Source organism: Schistocerca serialis, chromosome 3 (genome assembly GCF_023864345.2).
Source record: "Schistocerca serialis cubense isolate TAMUIC-IGC-003099 chromosome 3, iqSchSeri2.2, whole genome shotgun sequence".
NCBI lineage: Eukaryota > Metazoa > Arthropoda > Insecta > Orthoptera > Acrididae > Schistocerca > Schistocerca serialis.
The window spans coordinates 606,116,571-606,141,352 of NC_064640.1; the positions used below are offsets into that span (position 1 = coordinate 606,116,571).

Sequence of the window (24,782 nt, forward strand, 5' to 3'; positions counted from 1 at the left end):
TCATCCGCATGGCTGTAACGGATCGTGCAGCCACGTCTCGATCCCTGAGTCAACAGATGCGGACCTTTGCAAGACAACAACCATCTGCACGAACAGTTCGACGACGTTTGTAACAGCATGTACTATCAGCTCGGAAACCATGGTTGCGGTTACCCTTGACGCTGCATCACAGAGAGGAGCGCCTACGATGGTGTACTCAACGACGAACCTGGCTGCACGAATGGCAAAACGTCATTTTTTCGGACGAATCCAGGTTCTGTTTACAGCATTATGATGGTCGCATCCGTGTTTGGCGACATCGCGGTGGACGCACATTGGAAGCGTGTATTCATCATCGCCATACGGGCGTCTAATCCGGTGTGATGGTATGGGGTGGAGGAGGAGGCTCTGAGCACTATGGGACTTAACATCTATGGTCATCAGTCCCCTAGAACTTAGAACTACTTAAACCTAACTAACCTAAGGACAGCACACAACACCCAGCCATCACGAGGCAGAGAAAATCCCTGACCCCGCCGGGAATCGAACCCGGGAACCCGGGCGTGGGAAGCGAGAACGCTACCGCACGACCACGAGATGCGGGCGGTATGGGGTGCATTGATTACACGTCTCGGTCACCTCTTGTTCGCATTAACGGCACTTTGAACAGTGGACGTTACATTTCAGATGTGTTACGACCCGTGGCTCTACCCTTCATTCGATCCCTGCGAAACCCTACATTTCAGCAGGATAATGCACGACCGCATGTTGCAGGTCCTGTACGGGCCTTTCGGGATACAGAAAATGTTCGACTGCTGCCTTGGCCAGCACATTCTCCAGATCACTCACCAACTGAAAACGTCTGGTCAATGGTGACCGAGCAACTGGCTCGTCACAATACGCCAGTCACTACTCTTGATGAATTGTGGTACCGTGTTGAAGTTGCATGGGCAGCTGTACATGTACACGCCATCCAAGCTCTGTTCGACTCAATGCCCACGCGTATCCAGGCCGTTATTACGGCCAGAGGTGGTTGTTCTGGGTACTGATTCCTCAGGATCTATGCACCCAAATTGCGTGAAAATGTAATCACATGTCAGTTCTAGTATAATATATTTGTGCAATGAATGCCCGTTTATGATCTGCATTTATTCTTGGTGTAGCAATTTTTATGACCAGTAGTGTATATCCTCTTCAAACGTTGTGCATTGAAGGTAGGGGACCTTACTTTAATGACAGTTCCGTGTTCGTAAAAAAAAATATATAGTCGCAGAATTACACTGAATTTGTCAAATTTCGACTGTCATTTTCACGATTTTTATTTGTCTCTTACGGGCCTACTGCTCTCTCCTTAAACCAATATGCACAAGTATTTTGTTCATATACCTGTTACAGCCTGAAAAAAAAAAAGTTATCTATGAGATTTCACTGAAATATATGACTTTGGTCACCCTAATTTCAATATATTTTGATATGTAAGTTTAAACAAAAGTGCTTATTTCTTGTGACGATTACTAAGTTCTCTATGTTCAGGTGAAAGACTTTCTTTTTCACATAAAGTGCCGTAATGTTTGCTGCCTCTGTACTTCATATTTTTCATCTCGATTTTGCAAGAGTTTATTTAAACCGTAATTTCAACTTCACAAATAAAATTTAGTCTGACATGAGTATCACAGAAAGGGTGCTTCGATTACCACTATCCCACTGGCTACGAAACTCTCAGGTTTTGGTTTTAAGAAATGAATTATTCTTATTAAAACTGCATCTGATTTCTTAGGCATGTTACCACTTTCATTCCTTTGCTACTTCGACACCTAAAACATTGTGGTATTACAGATACGTACTTCAGAAACGTTGTACCTCTGCTAGAAACTCTCTTTTAATGTGGTATGCTCGTACCTAATACATTCGTGTATCAGTTCTGACATCTCCAACTTCATCTCCAACTTTTTGACGTTCTTAAATTTATGTTCATATTCTCTAGTGCCCTAGCCATTAACTGGATACCAAACTGTTGAACTGTGTAGTGAATAAGCTATTTTACTCACGTGGCAATTAGAAATGTGTCGCAGGAATTCGCTGTGAATTGTAAGACACGTTTCTAAGCTGATGGACGCAATAGAGATTATTTCTTCAGTGCAGAACGGAAGTAGACCCGCTCTGAAATCCTCGTGTTTCCGATTAGTACTAAAATTAAAAGGAAACAGTTTTTCTCCTTCCCCATCACGCGATACACAACAATTCATAAAAAATTAGCCTCTTCGCTCAGAGAAATCTGTGTATTCCACAGGGAGAGAAAAAAAGAATTTCGTGCGGAAGAAAGATAAGCTATATACGATGTAGTGGGACCCCAGTAATATAATGGTGACATCATAACTACCACGTACTGATACGGTATATATCTGAGGAATAGAAATATTTGTCAGCGTACGAGAACTGGTATAAACCTGGTACCCGAAGTCTTAAAAAAGGTCCACAGATGTGAAAGCTGCCTCGTAATATTTTGCACTAACTATCCTACAGACCAGAACAGTGTTTTTACTGCGTTTTCAATAATAGTGCATCCATCCTCAATTAAATTCTGAACTGTAACTAACGTAACAAATACGGTACTGTAGCATTCGCATTATTTCAGTTGACTTTACGAAATCTTCCTGAAACTTTTGTCTTTTGTGAGAAATAGACATACAAACTATCGTGGATTTGCTAGGCTTGATTTTATTAATCTGTATCGCCGTCTGAGATTATGATTGTAGTTCTCCTTACTGAAGACATTATTATAGTTGGAATAGAATGGTTCACCGAGCTTTAGTAAAGGACCAGACTACAGAAAAATCATCTTTAAAATGTCTGTTACTCTTCTCGGTCAGAAGGCTGAGACTGTCGAAAGCGTTCCTGAATCATCTTTAGGAAGTCTTCTACGGCACGGAGATCCTGTCACCGCTGCAGCTGCCGAAAGCCGAAGAACAGCTTAAGCAATGGTGCCATGAGGAACATAGGAGCAATGTATATGTCCCTACCTCACTTGGTGCAATGAAATAGTTACAATTACAAAACAAATATACCTTATTTGGATAGAGGAACAATACTGGAAATCATGGATTTCCAAGGAAACACTAGGTGCGCCGAATTACGGTTTGCATCAGCAGACTCAGACTACCATTAGGGAGTTTGTGTATGCCGTGTTATGTTGGCAGCGCGGAGCAGCACTGTGCGTGCGCCGAGGAAGTGTATTGAGTCGATAACTGCGGTGGAGAGGTGGGCTGTGCGTTGTGTGGTCTGTACTGTGTTTACGTTTCGTTGTGTTTCATTTACGCGTTGTTTAATAATGTTCAGATTGAATCATATGAATTCAGTGGAAATCGTATCAGTTATATCTATAGTTCGATAGAAAGGAGTGTTCGTCGATGATGGCCCTTATGATCCATGTGAGTATAGTTAACGAATTTTTGTATGGATTGCTGATGAATAAACGAAATATGGAGAGTATTACACTGCCAAAAGTTGCGGTAATGTACACGGCGTCTTTCAAATGTTAACTCTGGCTGATGGGTGTTCCCAGTCACAGTGGATACTTTACGCTTTTTAATTAATTTAGGCTGTCAGGACCGCCGGAATATTCCATCAGTAGAAAATACATGCCGTATCAAATGTTATTTTGCATGTTTACTACATGCTTTTCTGCTTGAAATGTGCATATGATTCAAAGTTGTCTTAGGAACGTTGCATGTAGTTATAGCAGATTTAGGGCCTATAGCAAGATTTAAACTTGATAAGAAATGCCCATTGTACCTAATACTGTGTGTTTTATCTGCTGGAAGTTACTAAAAAGACAGGGAATGTGAGCATTCACAGCATCAGGATCTCAGATGTTATAGTGGATAACCAATGTCAGTCATGAACCAGTGCTATAAAGCAATGTGTGGTGAACATGATGGAGACTTTAGTACAGTTAGCTGAGACATATTGTAACTAGAATAATGGGCGTACAATATTTTTCATAAGCAGGATGTAAGGCGACCACACTTTAAAAACATATTGCTGTTATATATTCTGTATGCTTCTTTAACAGCTGCTAAAACTTCTCATGGTCCTATAATTGGGGAATAGATTTAATTAATTTTCACCCACAATTTGAAATCATACGAGACTTTCTGACGTTGACGATGTTTAAGTTTACATTTGGTTTCAAGCTCCATTCATATTACTGTCAGCCTCTCATCACCTGAAAAGTGTGGCCTGTTCATTGTGTTATAGAGTAAACTTACATGGGAGATTCTTGAATTGCATTTGAAAAACAAAACAAGAGTGTTACACTTCCACCTCCCCTAAGGTATCTCGCACATCCAAGCTACAGTGGTGTACGGCAGTATCATTTGATTTCTATCTCAGTATTTTAGATATTACTGATTGTTGGCAAAGATCGGTACTGTGTGTGTGTGTGTGTGTGTGTGTGAGAGAGAGAGAGAGAGAGAGAGAGAGAGAGAGAGAGAGAATACAATGAAATATGTGACATCTGGACGTCTTGTAGTGGTATTCATTTTCTATTGGGACTAGTTTTTGTTCACAGAAGAATGTATTATCATAATGAAATTTGTTAATTTCCAAGGCTTGTGGATAGCACACTAATATTTTCATGTATTTTCCAACCCATCTGGCACTGAGTTTTATGTTTTTCTGTCCGTTTTTGGTAATATTTGCAATGGCATGGAGGAATAGCAAGTAGACATAATGTAGTATGCCGTATACAATCTCACCTGGTCACTGAAATGTCTTAAACGACCGGTTTCGGATGTCTAGTATCAGTTTTTCAAGTGAAGCAACCACTTTGCCAATATGCAAGTGAGACTGTGGACTTTGTATTATAACCATTGTCGTCTGGATTATGCTTAAAGTATGTCATTATCATGACAATTACACAATATGCTTTTTGTGTTAGTGCACCTGAGCAAACAAGAAAATATCGTTCACTATTAGCGGTCATGGCAGTAACCGGTCGCTTAAACACCATAACATTATAATTTATCATAATACAATAACTTCAGTATGTACTCAGTTAATTGTTGATTGGCTTATATATGTTGTTCAAACCTTGTAAACCCTTGTAAGAAGGAAGTACAGGGATACAACGTTGGAAAAAATAGTCTACAGAGCTTGTCCTGGCATTTCATTTATTTTACTTATAACGTTTAATTACCAAAGACACTATTGTGTGAAGTCACTTGATGCGTTTTAAATTACTATGGGAATTTTGTATATGGCTTTCAAGCGAAGGAAATCAGTGATACAGTAATGAAGCATCAATAGTTTCACCCTTTTGTTTTATCTCTCTGCTAATAGTGCTTGCCTTTTGCCATGTTTCGGACAGGATTGTGACATATCGGGTGGGTGTAGTACTCACGGTTCGGTCCCAAATTTGTCACTTCAGATACAAAAATTCTTGATCTGAAATTGTTACCCAGTGTGTGCTTCGAAAGCAGCGGGGTGTTCCGCTATACGATGCACGTGCGAAACGGCTGGTGCTTGGGGGGACAAGAGGCGGTTTTGAGCAGCACCCGCCATCCATCGGCAAGGCCGCGAAGCTTACCAGTATACCTTTCTTCTGGTGGTGCCTGAGCGGTCGCTGCTACACATCACGCTTGGAAAGCGGCCGTGAAGAGTACCTACAATTGAACATCGTAGCTTGGTTGCCGAATATTGGTGTCCGGAAAACCTTACGGAGATTAAAATGTTGACTCATGAAAAGAAAATCAATAAGCAACTTTTGTAAATTTATTGTCCCGTATTGAACTTATCTTGCAATACTTTTCCACTCAATATCTCTTCACCTGTTTCCTGTGTTTTTTCTTCTGTTCTTCTGAACATTATGTAGTTTGCCTAGAGGCTTTTCGGGATATTTGAAGAGCGCCGGAGCAAACCCCGATATATCCACGTTTGCTGTATTCGCGTGTTTGAGCTGTATGGGGGAGATACGGGAGTAATAATACATGCTGCCACAAAATAATTTTCAGCACAACGCGACATCAAGTGTTTTGTGGTGTGTTTCTTCGTTTTATAGCTTGTGGAGCCATTTAGAGATCACTATTTGTTACTTTCTGTATTAACAGCAAATGCGGATTTATCGGTTTTTGTTCCGGCGCTCCTCGTTTGTGATTACTGATTTTAGTTCGAAATTTTGTCCTGTCTAGAAACATTTCTTCAAGAATGTCCGTTTCCTTTAGATCATTATGAAATTCTTTTAACCAGTTGGTGTGCTTCTTCGCGGATATAGCTAAATTTGTAATTTTCTGTGATACCGTGATGTTATTTTTTTCTACTTAAGTGACCATAAAATTGTAATCGCCGTTTCCTATTGTAACTGTGATCACTTATCTGTAACTTGAAATTTTTTCCTTTGATTCATTATTAATTCCAGTACTATTTTCACGTTTTGATCCTGAATTTTTTATTGTCTGTTATTGTCGACGGCGGCATATCATTAGCAGATGCTAGGCAATGAAAGTGCATTTTCTCTTGGAGACATCGACTAATAGTCATGTTTGCCCTGGGATTTTGACTTGAGCTAATAACTTATTCTCGGACTAGTATGAAACTTTATATGGATAATCCCTTCCTTCCCCCGTCTTGATCTCGAATGCCGCGGAAAGTTCGGGATTGATGTTGTCAGTCAGGCTTTGATCACAACCAAAAAAAGTGAAGTTCCGTTAATGCGTTAAACAGTGCCTGTCTGGATACCAAATATGAAGCCAACACATGTGATTAGTTTTTCAAATTTAAGAGATGGTTTTACGGTTGCGGATTTGTTCTACACGCAATCTGCTTTTTCGTAATTTTGGCTGGTGTTCTGCAATAGAGTGGTATGTAGCTTCTGTTCTAACCTGTTAAGATCGCTAGAGAGGATGTTGTAGCCAACAGAGTTTAGGGAGATTGCTACGTAGTTCATATCTGATTTTTCTTTCTTGTGGAGTGAACGTATCTATGCTCATTTCTGTTCTTTTTGTAGGCTATTTTCTCATTTCGCCAGCTGTAATATTACCTCAAGGCTTTTAAACCACTTTGTCATCATCTCTTTTCAACATTTTCACAATTATTATTGTCTTCTACTGGTGCTTTGTTGCTCCATTTTTTACTTCCACTGATTAGCAAAATTTGAAAGTAGCTTGTTGCGAGGAGTCGCAGTTTTCTTTGCTGTTTCATCCGGAAACCGAGGCATAGGCTGGGCCCTTCAAAATTATGAGCTTCGCCATAAAATTCCTTTTAGACTTTGATGTTCTTTGTTGTGAAGCTCTGATCAATTTATGTTAGTCTCTTGTGATCGTATGTACATATTTCTCCTCTGAAGCTTAAGACGATGATTTTTTTTAAAGGGAATTACTACCAATTGATTTCCGATTTGAGTGTGTTCCATGGTAACCTCGTTTTCAGTCTTTTATCTTTCACTCTGTCACATGTCACCCAAATACTAACGTTTTCTTTTGAGAAGTCATCCCGGTCACGCAATGTCAGGGAGGCTAATTTTTAGTTGAAGGACTTTAGGCCTCAGTTCTTGCTGTTCTGATTGATGTCATTTTGTATTCATTAGACTCAATCTTTTCTATTACGGAAGTAGTATGGGTAACCATGAAGTTTTAATTATCACTACGAAAAAAAATCAAATTTGTGGTGGCGTTACATAGACGCTAGAGCTGCGCTCTACCAAAACTGCGGTTCGGTAGTTTTGGTGCAGTACATAAATAACGTAGTAAATGCTAGGACTACCGGTTGTATTATTTGTCTTTTTGTTTTGCACACAATTATAACAGCATATCGTTCGGTTCCGTACAAAATATAAATTGCATTTTATAAGCAATAAAAATTAGCTGATAGCATATAATTATTGTTGTTATTTTGTACTCAATAGAACGTTCATCATGATGAAAGGCAAGAGTATCCAGCTATTACTGATTAGGGCGAATTTTTTTTATCAATAACGGAAACATGTTATATATAAGCTCGACGTATTATTGAAGCGATGTTTGATATGTTTCTATATTGGGTTATTTAATTTTGACGTTTTTTGAGGAAACTGCGTGTTGTGCCACTTTATAATAAATCTGTATTTTTTTGTTTTGTTTTTACAAACAACATCCCTTTGTCTCACGGCACAAATCAAGCATTTTCTAAAAAAAACATGGCTAGTTCCAGTTTTGCTATAGGTACTGTTTATTTTTAAGTAACGGACAGGAGGGTAATTATGTAGAACAAAAATGTTTGGTAGGTTACGCGGCCCTTTATATGTTCTCACTCAATTTCTAGACGGTTCACCGCTTTCGGTTTTTAAGGTAATCAGTAAGACTAGCAGGAATACTACCGTAGTGGACGCTTACTTACGATTCTCTACGGCACTGGTCCCCAAAGTGCAGCCCGAATCATGTGTTTGTGAAGCCCAAGGTAATCAGTCGCATTTTACAGTAATATACACGTAGCATCTAATAGCCGAATAAAAAAACGTCAACTTCAGTTAAGAGCTTCTTAAGAGAGTGTTTCTCCGGCTCAGTAACAAACAAGACTACTTAAAAACATTAATATTTTAGGATGACCTTAATTTTATTTGCCGTTAGTGAATTCGCCCTCTTGCCTCAGCGACATAGGGGTAACGCGGCCACTGCGGGGTTGTAGGGTGAGAGAGGAAATGTTGTAGTGTTTGTGTTCCAGTACTGATTAGTCACACTGAAGCGCCAAAGAAACTGGTATAGGTGTGCGTATTCAAATACAGAGATACGTAAACAGGCAGAATACGGTGCTGCGGTCGCCAACGCCAATATAAGACAATTGTCTGGCGCAGTCGTTAAATCAGTTTCTGCTGCTACAATGACAATTTATCAAGGTTTAAGTAAGTTTGGACGTGATGTCATAGTCGGCGCACGAGCGATTGGGCACAGCGTCTGCGAGGTGTCGATGAGATGGGGATTTTCCCGTAGACCATTACATGAGTGTAACGTGAATATCAGGAATCCGATAAAACATCAAATCTCCGACATCGCAGCGGCCGGAAAAAGTACCTGCAAGAACGGGACCAACGACGATTGATGAGGTCATTGTTGGCAACCGGAATAAAATAATAATTGGATCGTTTTACCGACCTCCCAATTCAGATGATACAGTTGCTGAAAGGTTCAAAGAAAACTTGATTTCAAACACGTACCCGACTCATACGATAATAGTTGGTGGTGACTTTAATTTACCCTCGATATGTTGGCGAAAATACATGTTCAATTCCAGAGGTACGCATAAAATATCATCCGGAATTTTTCTAAACGCATTCTCTGAAAATTGTTTCGAGCAGTTAGTTCATGAGCCCACGCGAATAGTAAACGCTTGTGAAAACACACTTGACCTCTTAGCAACAAATAATCCTGAGTTAATGACGAGCATCAAAACCGATTCAGGGATTAGAGAACACAGGGTTGTCGTAGCGATATTGAATATTGCAATCCCCAAATCCTCGAAAAATAAGCGAAAAATATACCTATTCAAAAAAGCAGATAAAAATTCACTTGACGCCTTCCTGAGAGGCAATCTCCACTCATTCCAAATTAATAATATAAGTGCAAACCAGATGTGCCTTAAATTCAAAGAAATAGTATCGTCAGCAATTGAGAGATTTATACAAAATAAATTAACAAACGACAGAGCTGATCCTCCTTGGTATGCAAAACGGGTTAGAACACTGTTGCAGAAACAACGAAACAATCATGCCAAATTCAAGCAGACGCAAAATCCCCGAGATTGGCGATCTTTTACAGAAGCTCGAAATTTAGCGTGGACTTTAATGCGAGATGCTTATAACAGTTTCCACAACGAAACTTTGTCTCGAAACCTGACAGAAAATCCAAATAGATTCTGGTCGTATGTGAAGTACGTTAGCGGCCACAAACAATCAATGCCTCCTCTGCGCGATAGCAATGGAGATACTATCAAAGACAATGCTGCCAAAGCAGAGTTACTAAACACAGCCTTCCGAAATGCCTTCACAAAAGAAGACGAAGTAAATATTCCAGAATTAGACTCGAGAACAGCTGCCAACATGAGTAATGTAAAAGTAAACATCCTCGGAGTAGTGAAGCAACTTAAATCACTTAATAAAAGCAAGTCTTCTGGTCCAGACTGTATACCAATTAGGTTCCTTTCGGAGTATGCTGATGCATTACCTCCATACTTAACAATCATATACAACCGTTCGCTCGACGGAAGATCCGTACCCAAAGACTGGAAAGTTGCACAGGTCACACCAATAATATTCAAGAAATTTGGTACGAGTAATCCACTAAATTACAGGCCCATATCGTCAACGTCGACATGCAGCAGGATTTTAGAACATATACTCTGTTGGAACATTATGAATTACCTCGAAGAAAACGGTCTATTGACACACAGTCAACATAGGTTTAGAAAACATCGTTCCTGTGAAACACAGCTAGCTCTTTATTCACATGAAGTGTTGAGTGATATTGACAAGGGATTTCAGATCGATTCCGTATTTCTGGATTTCCGGAAGGCTTTTGACACTGTGCCACACAAGCGGCTCGTAGTGAAATTGCGTGCTTATGGAATATCGTCTCAGTTATGTAATTGGATTTGTGATTTCCTGTCAGAGAGGCCACAGTTCGCAGTTATTGACAGAAAGTCATCGAGTAAAACAGAAGTGATTTCTGGCGTTCCCCAAGGTAGTGTTACAGACTCTTTGCTGTTCGTTATTTATATAAACGATTTGGGAGACAATATGAACAGCCGTCTTCGGTTGTTTGCAGATGACGCTGTCGTTTATCGACTAATAAAGTCATCAGAAGATCAAAACAAACTCAAAACGATTTAGAAAAGATATCTGAATGGTGCGAAAAGTGGCAGTTGACCCTAAATAACGAAGAGTGTGAGGTCATCCACATGAGTGCTAAAAGGAACTCGTTAAACTTCGGTTACACGATAAATCATTCTTATCTAAAAGCCGTAAATTCAACGAATTACCTAGGTATTACAATTACGAACAAGTTACATTGGAAGGAACACACAGAAAATGTTGTGGGGAAGGCTAACCAAAGACTGCGTTTTATTGACAGGACACTTAGAAAATGTAACAGACCTACTATGGAGACTGCCTACACTACGCTTGTCCGTCCTCTTTTAGAATACTGCTGCGCGGTCTGGGCTCCTTACCAGGTAGGACTGACGGAGGACATCGAAAAAGTTCAAAGAAAGGCAGCACTTTTTGTATTATCGCGAAATATGGGAGAGAGTTTCACAGAAATGATACAGGATTTGGGCTGGACATCATTAAAAGAAAGGAGTTTTTCGTTGCGACGGAATCTTCTCACGAAATTCCAATTATCGACTTTCTCTTCGGAATACGAAAATATTTTGTTGACACCGATCTACATATGGAGGAACGATCACCACGATAAAATAAGGGAAATCAGAGCTCGTACGGAAAGATATACGTGTTAATAATAGAGAATTGTGAAGGTGGTTTGATGAACCCTCTGCCAGGCGCTTAAATGTGATTTGCAAAGTATCCATGCGACGTGCTGTTCAGAAGAGATCTCCAGCCCCTCGTACTCTTTCGATTTATGGACAGCCCTGCGGGATTGATGGTGCCAATTCTGTCCAACACTACTTGAGACATTAGTCGAGCCCATGGCACGTCGTGTTACGGCACTTCTGCGTGCTCGCGGGGGTCCTGCACGATATTAAGCTGGTGTTCCAAATTCAATGGTTTTTCAGTGTAACAACGTATAAATTTGAAACGGAAATAACATGGATTCCTGAATGGACACTATAAAGACGGTCATCTCAAATGCGGTACACACAGGATGTTTCCGTGATGATATTACGAACTTTCATTGATGATGGAGAAGGGTAATCGTATCAATCTGGCGTAAGGGACCCTTGTCCGGAAACGATCGAGTCGACAGCTATAAGCGAAAATCGCTCTGATACCTCTCACAGTGGAATACATTTACCACGACTGTTGTTACTAACAAGGGAACCTCCCCATCGCACCCCCCTCAGATTTAGTTATAAGTTGGCACAGTGGATAGGCCTTGAAAAACTGAACACAGATCAATCGAGAAAACAGGAAGAAGTTGTGTGGAACTATGAAAAAAATAAGCAAAATATACAAACTGAGTAGTCCATGCGCAAGATGGGCAACATCATGGAGAGTGTGAGCTCTGGAGCGCCGTGGTCGCGTGGTTAGCGTGAGCAGCTGCGGAACGAGAGGTCCTCGGTTCAAGTCTTCCCTCGACTGAAAAGTTTACTTTCTTTATTTTGGCAAAGTTATGATCTGTCCGTTCGTTCATTGACGTCTCTGTTCATTGTAATAAGTTTAGTGTCTGTGTTTTGCGACCGCACCGCAAAACCGTGCGATTGGTAGACGAAAGGACGTGCCTCTCCAATGGGGACCGAAAACATTTGATCGCAAGGTCATAGGTCAACCGATTCCTCCACAGGAAAACACGTCTGACATATTCTATACGACACTGGTGACGGCATGTGCGTCACATGACAGGAATATGTTGTCGACCCACCTAACTTGGCACACTTGGCGAATGGGTAAAAAGATTCTTCTACCTTGCCCGATTTAGGGTTTCTTGTGGATGTGATAATTACTCCGAAAAAAGTGATGAAAACATAAGAGTTTGTCACATAAACTGCAACAAATGAATGCAACAGTTTCACAGTCGCACAGTTTTCTCTGTGCTCTGTTAAAACATGTTTTTAACGTTTTCAAATTTTTCCGTGTGCAGACCGTTAAATCCTGCATATGTCCAAGTAAATCTGAACACGTCCTGGAATTTTGGAGAGCGAAGTTGATTATGTGTGAGTGCCTGAACTTTGATAATTGTCTGAAAATAAAAATTTTTTTTCATTCGACAGAAGACTTGAACCAAGGATCTTTAGTTCCGCAGATGCTCACGCTAACCACGGGACCACGGCGCTCCTGAGCTCGCATTATCCTCAATGTTGCCTATTTTGCGCGTGGACTACTCAGTTTGTATATTTTGCTTATTTTTTTCATAGTTCCACATAACTTCTTCCTGTTTTCTCGATTGACCTGTGTTCAGTTTTTCAAGGCCTATCCACTATGCCAACTTATAACTAAATCTGAGGGGGGTGCGATGGGGAGGTTCCCTTGTAAGATTGTAGGGTGGACAACTTTCAGTAGTGTTAGTATGGGAGAACAATAAGAAAAGAAATGTCTAATAAACATGGGCTCTAAACGTATATCCTTAGATCTATGGTCAGTTGTTCAGTAGAAAAGATGTGTTGCGCAGAAGCTCTTAAGTCCTGCGGTTTAGAGCCTATGTTTGCTGAACATTTTGTTCTTGTTTTGGTCCATACTACCACCTCTAAACGTTGCATACCCAACAATCTTAACAACAATAATACCGGTACACCTATTACACTGTAATAGGCATCAGAACAACTATCACTTGTGACTTTCGACTTCGTTTCCGGACCAAGGTTTCTTACCTCAAATTGATGGATTTACCCTTCTGATCATGCCTGAAAGTTTGTAGCATCATCACGGAATCAAATTTTTATTTGCAACTAGGAATATAAAATCAAATTACGGCTCTTGTAATACAACGTAATGGGTATAAGAAATGTTGTGTCTCAGAAGCCTCCATGCTCGGTTCGCTAGACAATCAATCAAACAACTCGTATTAATGAGTTTTATTACAACAAAACAATACAATACTTAACTTTGAAGGATGTGTCGCAAGCAAGGGACGACATACGAAATAATCAGTCTTCTTCAGAATAGACAAATAAGTCTATGCTACAGAGAGATTCCTAACGAAGTGGCTGAGAAACGGGTCCCACCAGTAGAGCGCAGCTCTTATTTCCTCTTCACCTAGAGGCCGCTGCTGCCGCGTTGTCGTCCTGGAAAGGAGGTCGGTCAGCGTGCGATTGACTTCTTCTCACAGCCTTCTCTCCCCTGTCGTTGCCGACTGGCTTGTTGGTGCTGACTTTACGCCGTAACAAGAAAAATTACATTCAAGACATTTAGTGAATATTTCTGATTATGTCTCATATTGCATAATGAATTTAAATATAATCACGGTTATTAATCAATTAATCATTCGCTCACGCAGACAACACAGCACTTCGTCAGGCCTTTACTTAGTGTCACAACTTTTGGGATCGCTGAGGATGGCAGTAATCTGAAACAGACCAGTGAACACGAATTTTTCCGAATGGTGCCAGCTTTTAACGTTCAGTACTTGGTGGCCTGCGGTCAACTTATCAAGGCCTTACTTGACTAGTGTGTTGGGTGCTCACAACGTACTAATTTTTGTACGTTACGACATATGCGGCCCGAGGTGCCGCTGCACAATGTCAGTATTGACTCTTCAACCAAAAATAGTTTGACAAAACTGATCTACACTCTACGGTAGTGCTAAACTCTAATAGACATCATTCAGTACGACACTGTTTTCCCAATGATGGATGACTTGGCAGCTACCTTGGTTGTAGAAGTCACTGAGTGCCATTCCAAGAGAATAAAAGGGGGGGGGGGGACGCATTAGGCAAAATTTGTAGCCTAAAGCAGCAACGGGTGTGACTGTGTATTGTGCAGAGTGAGTTGGCGTGTTGTGCAGCAAGAGCACCACATTCAATAGCTTCCTGCGACGCTCCGCCTGGACAGTATCCCGTAACCTCGTCAGGTTATTCTTGTAGTACGTCCCTTAGACGGTTTGCCCCGTACGAGCATGAATCAGCGCTACACCACGACAGCACCAAGAAAGCTCAACGTCACCTTTGCCGATAACGGTTGGATCTTCACCTTTTTCGGCGCTGGTGAATCCACATGTTTGCACTACTTGCTTTGCCTCTTTCTCTCGGGATCATTTTGCTACATCGAGCACTCGTCCACGGTGATTAGGTAGCTAACGATGGCCTCTGGTTTGGAGTGACGGAGCTGCAACATTTCCGCCGCTGCCTCTGTTCGGGCAGTCGTGGAATCCAGCTGGCGGCGACCTTTGTCATGTTCAAAGTATAGTGTAAGATACTGAAAACTGATTTGTGACTGATTTTTCACTTTTTTACCCATCATCGCCTCAACTACGATAGCCGGTGTTTGAGCACCAGGGCCTCCATTCCTCTTGAGATTTCCGGTTCTCAACAAAGGGACAGTCTGCCACTTCATTCGTCGTCATTAAGGCTTGTTTAACTACACTAGAAGCGTCTGTGCCACCTGCCCATCGTCCCAATTCACGGCACGTTTTCACCGTGTCTTCCACCAACTTAGCACGGATGGTTGCAGCGTTGTTCTCCATCAAATGCAGAAAACGGATTACCGCACGACACACCACTTTACCAAAGGGCTGCTCCATTTTCTTTTCGCTCCTCTAGCTTCGTGCTACGGTTTTGTGGCTCGAAGGTTTCAGTGTGTACCAAGGCTGCAGATTTGTACCTGTAAACAAACAATTAATTACGTAACTTTATTTTTGCGAGGTGGTAATTAAAACTTTGACTACCCTTCGCAGCCGATGATCTGAAAATATATATATATATAGAATACGCAATATTTCTTTTTGGTTGCGTATGGTAACTTTCATATGATCTATTCCAAATTATTCTTAATGGTGATTAGAGAGCACCAGTAAATGTGTTGACATGTGCTTTAGACAAAAGAATAGACATATCAATAATTTTTTCCACATTTTGCATGTTCTTTCACGTGCTTGGCGTGGGCGTCCGCAGAAATTTATCTAAAAGGGTGCTACAAAATTGTCATTTTTTATACAAGTGACTTGGTCGGTTTCGAGACTTACAACGTCATGAGAACTAAATTTTATAGGTGACACAAATGAACTTATTATATCCCAGAGAGTTGGTGGACATCATTACAGCGAGGAAGCGCTGCAGCAAATACAGTGTGTTCGGTAATTACCGTCACAAACGTCTAGAACTTGCAGAGGGGGGTGAGTACATAATATTTTGAATAGGATCGCATGTCCAGAAACGTGCCGTTTCCGTTCTGTGATGGTTTCAATTAAGATGTTTAACTCATCCACTTCTGCTTGAGGAATTGAATTAGTTGTGACGCAGTACAATTATGATGTACCAATTCGAAAGGAAACATAACGAAACAACCATTTAGCACTTAAGCATGCAATGTTTGCGTTAATACAAAAGAATGTGCGTAAGTGATAAGTGGATGTTTCGTTATGGTGCCTTTCGAATTATTACCTAGTAATCGTACTGCGCCGCGCAAAATGAAATTCCCGAAGCAGAAGTCGATGAGGTGAACATCTGAACTGAAACCGTCATAGAACGAAAACCTTACATTTCCGGACTTGGATTCCTATTGAAATTATTGTGTACTCACTCCCCTCTAAATGTTGTAGAAGTTTGTGACGGAAATTTCCGAACACCCTGTATGTATGAAAAGGCCGCGCGCAGAATCACGGTTGGAATGGAGAGAAAGGGGGGGGGGGGGCTTGGTGTTCGGTTCCGGTTCACAGGAACTGTGCAACTTATACCTGCTCAGGACAGGAACTCCGCATCTTGGCAAAAGCCGTCCTGTCCACCAGTACATGAACCTGCCGTCTAACCTGCAGAATCGTATTTTCCACTTGGTCATCAGTAAACCACAGACAAGTGTAGCAATTTTATCACATTTTACAACAATGTACAAAACCGTAACACATTCTCTTACATTTCGAGACTGAAAGGAAGGTGGCGGAATAAAGTATATGACAACGAGCTTCAGTTGCTAATACTTACATTCAGAAAATATTCTGAAATTAAAGAAAACGTTTAAATTTTGTATGAAACATACTTCAAAAAGTGCAAACTGTCAGTTCACCATTTTGCTATTGCGCAATTTTTTTCTGGATGAATATTTGTCTCTCTCTGATTTTACTGTCCGTTTTTAGTAAGGAACCACACCCGACACTGTTCAGCCAAATTACAAGAATGTAAATGTTAGAGTGACTGTATTCAAAGAGAGTTAAATCGAGAATGAAAGCTCGCGCATGCGTTTGTCGTTCTCCAAAGCGCAGAGGACTATTCTGCCCCAATAGGTGAGAAAGATGTGATTTCCTCACCAATATAATTTTCCAACAGTATATACTGACGAGCCGAAACATTTTGAGCACCTGCTTAATAACTTGTTGGTCCGTCTTTGGAACGCAATACGTCACCGATTTGCGTGTCATAGATTCGACATATTGTATGTTGGTTTGTGGAGGCATGTCGCACCAAATGTCCACACACAAGTCATGTAATTTCCTTAAACAGCTGATTTGTGTGCGCGGTGATGACGTCCGGTAGTAACACAAACGGGTTCAACTGGATTCGCATCAAGAGAATTTCCTGGCCAAGACATCAACGTGAGTACACCATCATGCTCCTCAAACCACTGTAGCATAGTTCGGGCTTTGAGACACCGATAATTATCCTGCTGGAAGATATCTTCGCCGGCGGTGAAGACATCAAGCATGAAGGGGTGTAGGGGGTCCATAGCTGTCAGCGAGTCTTCGGTTATTACCCCATGTCCCATGCTAGCGCAGCAGGATGTCCCCCAAAGCATAATACTGTTTCCACCAGCCTGCGTCCTTGGCGCGCTGCACTTTCGAGCCGCCGTTCACCCCGGTGTCATCGATGACGGCGTTTGTGGAGACGACCAGCGACCTAGTGTAGTAAAAATGTGATTCACCCGAAGAGCGGACACTTTTCCATTGGTCGACGGTCGTATCCCGATGATCCCGTGCCCAATGCAATCGTAATCGACGATGTCAACATGTGAACACGTAGGGGTGTTCTGCTGCGGACCATGTTCAACAATATACGATAAACGGTGTGCTCCGAAACACGCGTGCACCAGCATTGTGCTCTTTGGGCAGAGATGCAACAGGTCGCATCCTGCTTTACAGGGCAGGCAAGCCTCCAAATCCCTCCTTCTGTGAAGAGTCGTGGACGTCCAACCACTTATCGCCCAGTGGTACTTTCACAGTCATTCTACCACTTTTCATATATGTTCATTGCAGTAGCACGTGAACATTTAACCAGCTACGCCGTTTTCTAGATATTCGTTTCCAGGCTCTGACGATAATAATAATACGTTTGTCAAAGTCGCTTATGTCAGTAGATTTCCCCATTTGCGGCACGTGTCGTAGCTAGAATGATTCCCATCCGTCTTTGAACCACTTACATACTTTCCGTACCGTGTCACGTTCCCGCAACTCACTAGGAGCGGTGGGCTATGGTCATAATGGTTTGACTGTTCAGTGCACTTAAGATTTACACTGTTATCCGTTTTCGTTATTACTTGTACTAGATGTCTAAAAAAACTTTTTTTAAAAAGTACCTTGACACTAGATTCGCCACTGCCGCGCTTTTGACTGACAGCAGACTCAATCTCAAGTGCCCTTTTCTATCCCCCACTCCCACCCTGCCCTCCCATTGTCTTCACATCGACGCCTGGTTCAAATGGCTCTGAGCACTATGGGACTTAACTTGTAGGGTAATTAGTCCCCTAGAACTTAGAACTACTTAAACCTTACTAACCTAAGGACATCACACACATCCATGCCCGAGGCAGGATTCGAACCTGCGACTGTAGCGGTCGCGTGGTTCCAGACTGTAGCGCCTAGAATCGCTCGGCCACCCCAGCCGGCTCGACGCCTGTGCTGCTAGATGTAATCCAAATGCTCTCCTACATTTCCTTTTTGCCAAAATTTGACGTGGTGTATTACAACTAGTTTCGTTACTTATGCTAGGAGTTTCCAAAAGTTATTAGATTTTTCTAGGTTTTTTTAGCTTATACTTGTTTGTGGAGGCTTGAACATTGATTGACCTGTCGCACTGTTTCCTGATACGGTCTAGAGGACTGAAATTCTTTCGGTAGGAGATGTGAAACGTAGCAATGAATTGTTTACTGACTAGAAATCAAGTACCAAATGGTGGTAGTTTCTTTAGAAGTCTACGTTTCTGTCAGTCCGTTATAGAACCTCTAATTTCCTGATTCAAAATGATTTTCATCTCTGTGCCAGGTTTCTTGTAGTGCTGGATTTCAATTTTCAGTTCATCCAGTAAATCGGTAAATTGTGTCTGGTTTTAGTAATTTTTTGATGTTTAAAGTTTCTATGAAGTTTAGGCGTTCGGTTGAGGTAATTTGGGAAGCTCCGTATCATTCCCGCATAATACTCTCATTCTCTCAGAATCCGACGACCGAGATAACATATTTGCCACGTTATATATTTACAGAGGTTTCCGTCATTCAGTAAGATGAAGAGAATAGGAACATTGAACTCAATCGATCTCGTTTCAACTAACGTATGGAGCCTTAGGGGCTGCCTCAAGGGCTTTTCCTGCTGTTTTTTACAGTTTCTCTAGCCGCCGTTTCCAATGTGTGTAACTTTGCCCGCGTTAGTAAGCGGTAAGTGCACGAGCAGGGGGAAATCCAGAAACCGCACTGATAGAATGTATGGTTGTGTTCAGCTATGTTGTAGCCGGGGACCTAAAGCGAAACGTAAGCCCGAGTGGCGGGAGACAGTGTCGGTGTGCTGAGCGACTCGCTGTTATTGATATCGTGGCTCTTGGCGAGCCGACTCACATTCCTCACAGTTCACAATATAGAGCAGGTATTGTCAACATATAACATGTGAAAAAACTTGGCTTTTCGGGCTGCAGCTTTTGTACATCCTGAGCTAAGCTCCGACCATGCCACGGATCATGCCAGTTTAAAGGTTGGCAAAGCCTATTTACGCCATGAATTGGGAGTTTACAATAGTCTGTTGGAGCAATACGAGGAGGACGCTCTCACATTCGTACTGAAAAAGAGGACGACTCGGCAATCGAATATTTTATACAAGTCCTCCATACGTGTGATCGCGACAGTAGTGCAGGGTTAGCGACTGAAGCTCACGCTAGGGACCTGCCCCCAGAGATTGTCGTCAGTATGCCAAATGCAGGACTCGACGACAGTGACAGCGATTTCGGGACTCTTCTGATGGGAGAATGATGAGGCGACTTGAGTCCATTGTCAAGAATGAGTTGCACGACCATTGAGTCCGCATCTGGGATGAAAAGCTTCGATCCGCGGAACCTGACGGAAATCATCGAAAATTTTGGGATGTGGTCCAGCAGTGGATGAAGGCCACCGCTGTCACGGTGGAAACGGTCTAGCCTACCCCGAACAAGAAGAAGTGGAAATTGTTGCCAAATCTTTGGGGTTACTGTTACACACTCAAGTCATCTGGAACGGTATCGGGCGCCAGCTCCGCATCCACAAACCACCGGCCCGTAATTTACGGTAATTTCGTGACCTGTGTCCATGTTACGAGTAATCGCTGCTATATTGCGTTCCAAAGGTGGACCAATACGTTATTAAACTAGTGGTCATAATGTTTTCGCCCATCACTGTGTTTCATATATACAAAAATAGTGCATTTAGTGATCAATATTCGAACTGCAGACTTTTTGGAAAGTCACCATTTTATAATCAGTGAGAGAAATCCAAAAAGAATGTCCCCAAGACTAAGGGAATTGCGGTGGCACCCACACCACCGCTACCTACAAGCTCTGTGCGGATGAGGTGAAGATTCTGGCGTCCGCTGAGGACCTAAATCTCGCCGGATCCTCAGATAGCATATAGACTGCTCAGGCAAAAAGTCGGTGGCAGCAGGTGACCCTGAGGTGTAGACTGACTCATTGAATGTTCATGCCTTCCCAGTCTCACGATGACGTCATCCTCCGGTGGAATTGCGGCGGTTATTTTCCACCGCCTGGCTGATCTACGGCAACTGTTAAGCTTTACACCTGATTTCTGCATTGCCCTCCAGGAAACCTGGTTCCCGGCAATGCGGACCCCTCCTCTCGGCGGCTACAAGGGATGCTACAGGAACTGTAGCGACTGTAATCGAGGGTCTGTATTGAAACTGTGTCCCTTCAAACCCTCTTGAAGCTGTGGCTGTCAGAATAAGGACGACGCAGGAAATAACTGTCTGCAATGTATATCTTCCTCCAGATGGTGCAGTATCCCTGAATGTATTAACTGCACTGATTGATTAACTCCTTTCCTACTTTTGGGATATTTAAACGCCAATAATCCCTTGTGGGACGGCACTGTGCTTACTGGCCGAGGCAGATATGTTGAAGCTTTACTGTCTCAGTTCGACCTCTGCCTCGTAAATACTGAGGCAGCCACACACATCAGTGTGGCTCATGGTAGCTACTCGGCCATTGATTTATCAATTTGCAGCCCAGGACTTCTCCCATCTATCCACTGGAGAGCATATGACTAGCTGTGTGGTAGTGACCACTTCCCCATCTTCCTGTCGCTCCCCAGGCGTCAGGCCCATGGACGCCTGCCCAGATGGGCTTTAAACAAGGCGGACTGGGAAACTTTCACCTCTGCTGTCACCGTTGAATCTCCCCCATACGGGAACATCGATGTTATGGTTGAGGTGGTGACTACAACAATCGTTTCTGTGGCAGAAAACACGATCCCTCGGCCTTTAGGGTGCCTCCGGCGAAAGGCAGTCCCTTGGTGGTCGCCGGAAGACGCTGAAGTAATTAAGGAGCGCCGGCGAGCTCTAGAGCGGCATAAGCGGCACTCTTCCCTGGAGCTCCCCATAGCCTTTAAACGGCTCCGTGCCCGCCAACTTATCAAACGACAGAAGCAAGAGTGTTGGGAGTGATACGTCTCGACCGTTGGGTGCCATACGTCACCTTCCCAAGTCTGGCAAAGATCAAACGTCTTTTCGGGTACCAGACCCCAACAGGTGCTCCCGGTGATACCATAAATGGCGTGTTATCTACCGACGCAAACGCAATTGCCGAGCACTTAGCTGAGCACTTTGCTCGAGCCTCTGCGTCGGAGAATTACCCCACAGCTTTTCGCACTATCAGACGGCATTATCATTCACTGCACGCCCTGATTATGGGAGTGTAGTTTGCGGTTCGGCGGCACCCTCAGCATTGCGTTTCCTCGACCCAGTGCACCACTGTGGCGTTCGCCTAGCGGCGGGAGCTTTTAGAACAAGTCCGGTGACCAGTGTCCTGGTAGAGGCGTGCACAACTGCTCGCCATTTATGTTGCACACATTCGTAATTCTCCTGAGTATCCGACTTACCGTCTCCTTTTCCCACTCGCAGCGGTTCATCTCCCGCATCAGCGGCCCAGGTCAGGGCTCACGTTTGCGGTTCGCGTGCGATCCCTTCTCTCCGAACTGGAGTCATTCCCTTTAGTACCTCTACTTGAGGTCCATTCACGTACACCTCCATGGTGTGCACCTCGGCCGAAGCTTCATCTGGACCTTTTGGATGGCCCTAAGGATTCCATTAACCCTGCCGCTCTCCGCTGTCACTTCCTCTCGATTCTTGACGTGTTCCGGGGCTCTGAAGTTGTTTATACCGACGGCTTGATCACTGATGGTAACGTTGGCTTAGCCTGTGTCCACAGAGGCCGTATTGAACAGCATTTCTTGTCCGCTGGCTGCAGTGTATTCACTACAGAGCTTGTGGCCATATCTCGTGCACTTCAGTACATCAGTTCCTGTTGTGGTGAGTCGTTTCTTCTCTGTCCTGACTCCCTGAGCAGCTTACAAGCTATCGATCAGTGCTACCGTCTCCATCCTTTGGTAGCGAACATCCAGGAGTCCATCTCTGCCCTGGAACGGCCCAGTCGTTCAGTGGTGTTTGTATGGACCCCAGAACGTCGGAAACCCAGGCAACGAACTTGCTGAGAGGCTGGCCAAACAGGCTACGCGGAAACCGCTCCTGGAGATGGGTATCTCTGAAACTGACCTGCGTTCTGTCTTACTCCGCAAGGTTTTTCGTGTTTGGGAGACGGAGTATCAAAACAGTATGCACAACATACTGCGTGTCATTAAAGAGACTACGAATGTGTGGAAGACCTCCATGCGGGCCTCTCGCAGGGACTCTGTGGTTCTCTGCCGGCTCCGCATTGGCCATACGTGGCTAACACATGGCCACTCCTCCATCGCGAAGACCTACCTCGGTGTCACTGCGGCTCACATATGACTGTTGTCCACGTCTTGCTGGACTGTCCACTTTTAGCCGCTCTGCGGCGGACTTTTAACTTTCCCAGCACCTTACCTTCGGTGTTGGGCGACAATGCCTCAACAGCAGATTTAATTTTACGTTCTATTCGTGAAGGGGGAGGGGGTTTATCATACCATCTAAGGGTGAGCTTTTAGCCTTCTCTCTGAGGTCGTCACCCTCCATTTTAACTATGTCACACTTTCTTTGCATTTGTTTGTCTTGGTGGTCAAGACGACCACCCTACATGTGTTCATGTCGCCTTACCTTTCTGGGGTGGACATTTTAATGTATTGCTGAGTGGCTGGCTCATCCTCTTTTATTATTGTGATCAGCCAGCCCAGGCCATATGCTCCATGGTTTTAATACCTTCTTCTTCTTTTCCTTCTGGTGTATGTTGTCCCCGTTTTTTGTTCGTTCCATTCGTTTTTTTTTCATTTTAGATATGATGTTGGATGTTTTTGTACCTTGATCCTTGGATGCGTCAGGAAAAAGGGACTGATGACCCTGTAGTTTGGTCTGTTTATACCCCAAACCAACCAACCAATCAACCAACAGACATAGTTTTGTATGTACCTTGTGACCGCATGGATTGGTTTTCCTGTTTTTTTTTTTCACTTGATTTATTTCACATTTTGTCATCTTCAGCCATACAGAACTTAATATAGTAAAGTTATTTGTTTTTATGACGAATTGTGAAAGAAGACAAGTGCCAAAACAAACATAAACCATACCATGTGGTAACAAGGTACAAAACTTTGTTGTTCAAATTAGTAAATACTCTCTTAAGAATTAAAATTTATGTGTGTACAAGAAGTAAAGGGCATTTTTCCTGTTTAATAGAAAGAAAATAAAAGCCCACCGTTGATGCTGAGACTTCAGCGAAACATGTGAGAAACAGAAGAAAAGATAAAATTTTAATTTGCTCAAGGCGGACTCCCTCCAAAAGCAAATCTGTTTGTAAGTAATTACGGGCAGAAGAATTTCAATCTTAGGATGATTAGTACTGTTACGTTAAAAGCAATAATCAACCACACTCTACATCATCGAATACAAAATGGAAAATAATTTACGAAATTGTGCATAACCATTCTTGATTTAAAAGAATTGAGACGATCAATGTAATCACAAAACTGAACGATTTTAGTGCCTTCTGTTTCTGCGAGTCCACGACGCACATTCAGGGAAATTATTACTCATGTGTATTGCGCTGTTAATGGTGAGCGCAACTCAGCTCGCCGTTAACGGAAGATAAATCTTCAAATATAGTTCTCCTTGACAGTAACTGTCGTCTGATTTCACTCTAGCACAATTTCCCTAAATGAAAACTGATTAAAGTTTCCCCGACAATGCTGGACATAGTTCGTCTACTGTTTCACTCATAAATCTCATGAGTTCACACTTCATCTGATTTCTGTTCACATTTTTCTTGTCAACGAACAGTGTTACATGAAAATACGTGGCATGTCTATCGTATTTACCACTGAGCTCTTTTCCGGGTTCTATTCGTAGACGGATGTTACAACACTAACAATATTATAAAGTTTATACTACAGCCACAATTCCCAGCTTTTGACAAAATAACGTTATCGATGTTAATTTTATTTTCGTGTGCAAACTGCAAGTTCATGTAGTTCCTTAATAACAGTACATCTCAACAATGCGAACCAATTTTGTCATTATAAATTGATGGGCCACAAGTTATAATATTGTTACCTCGTTATTCCAAAAAGGCAAAAGGTAGTATAA

General features: G+C 42.6%; 1 protein-coding gene across 1 annotated transcript in view; it reads left to right on the forward strand.

Moving 5' to 3' along the window:
• Window positions 1-3,242: 3,242 nt before the first annotated feature.
• Window positions 3,243-24,782, forward strand: part of LOC126471037 (location of vulva defective 1-like) — an 80,919-nt gene continuing 59,379 nt past the window's right edge. Inside the window, exon 1 of the mRNA XM_050099103.1 lies at window positions 3,243-3,407. The gene's annotated coding sequence lies outside the window, so the exon portion shown is untranslated. The remainder of the gene's footprint in view (window positions 3,408-24,782) is intronic.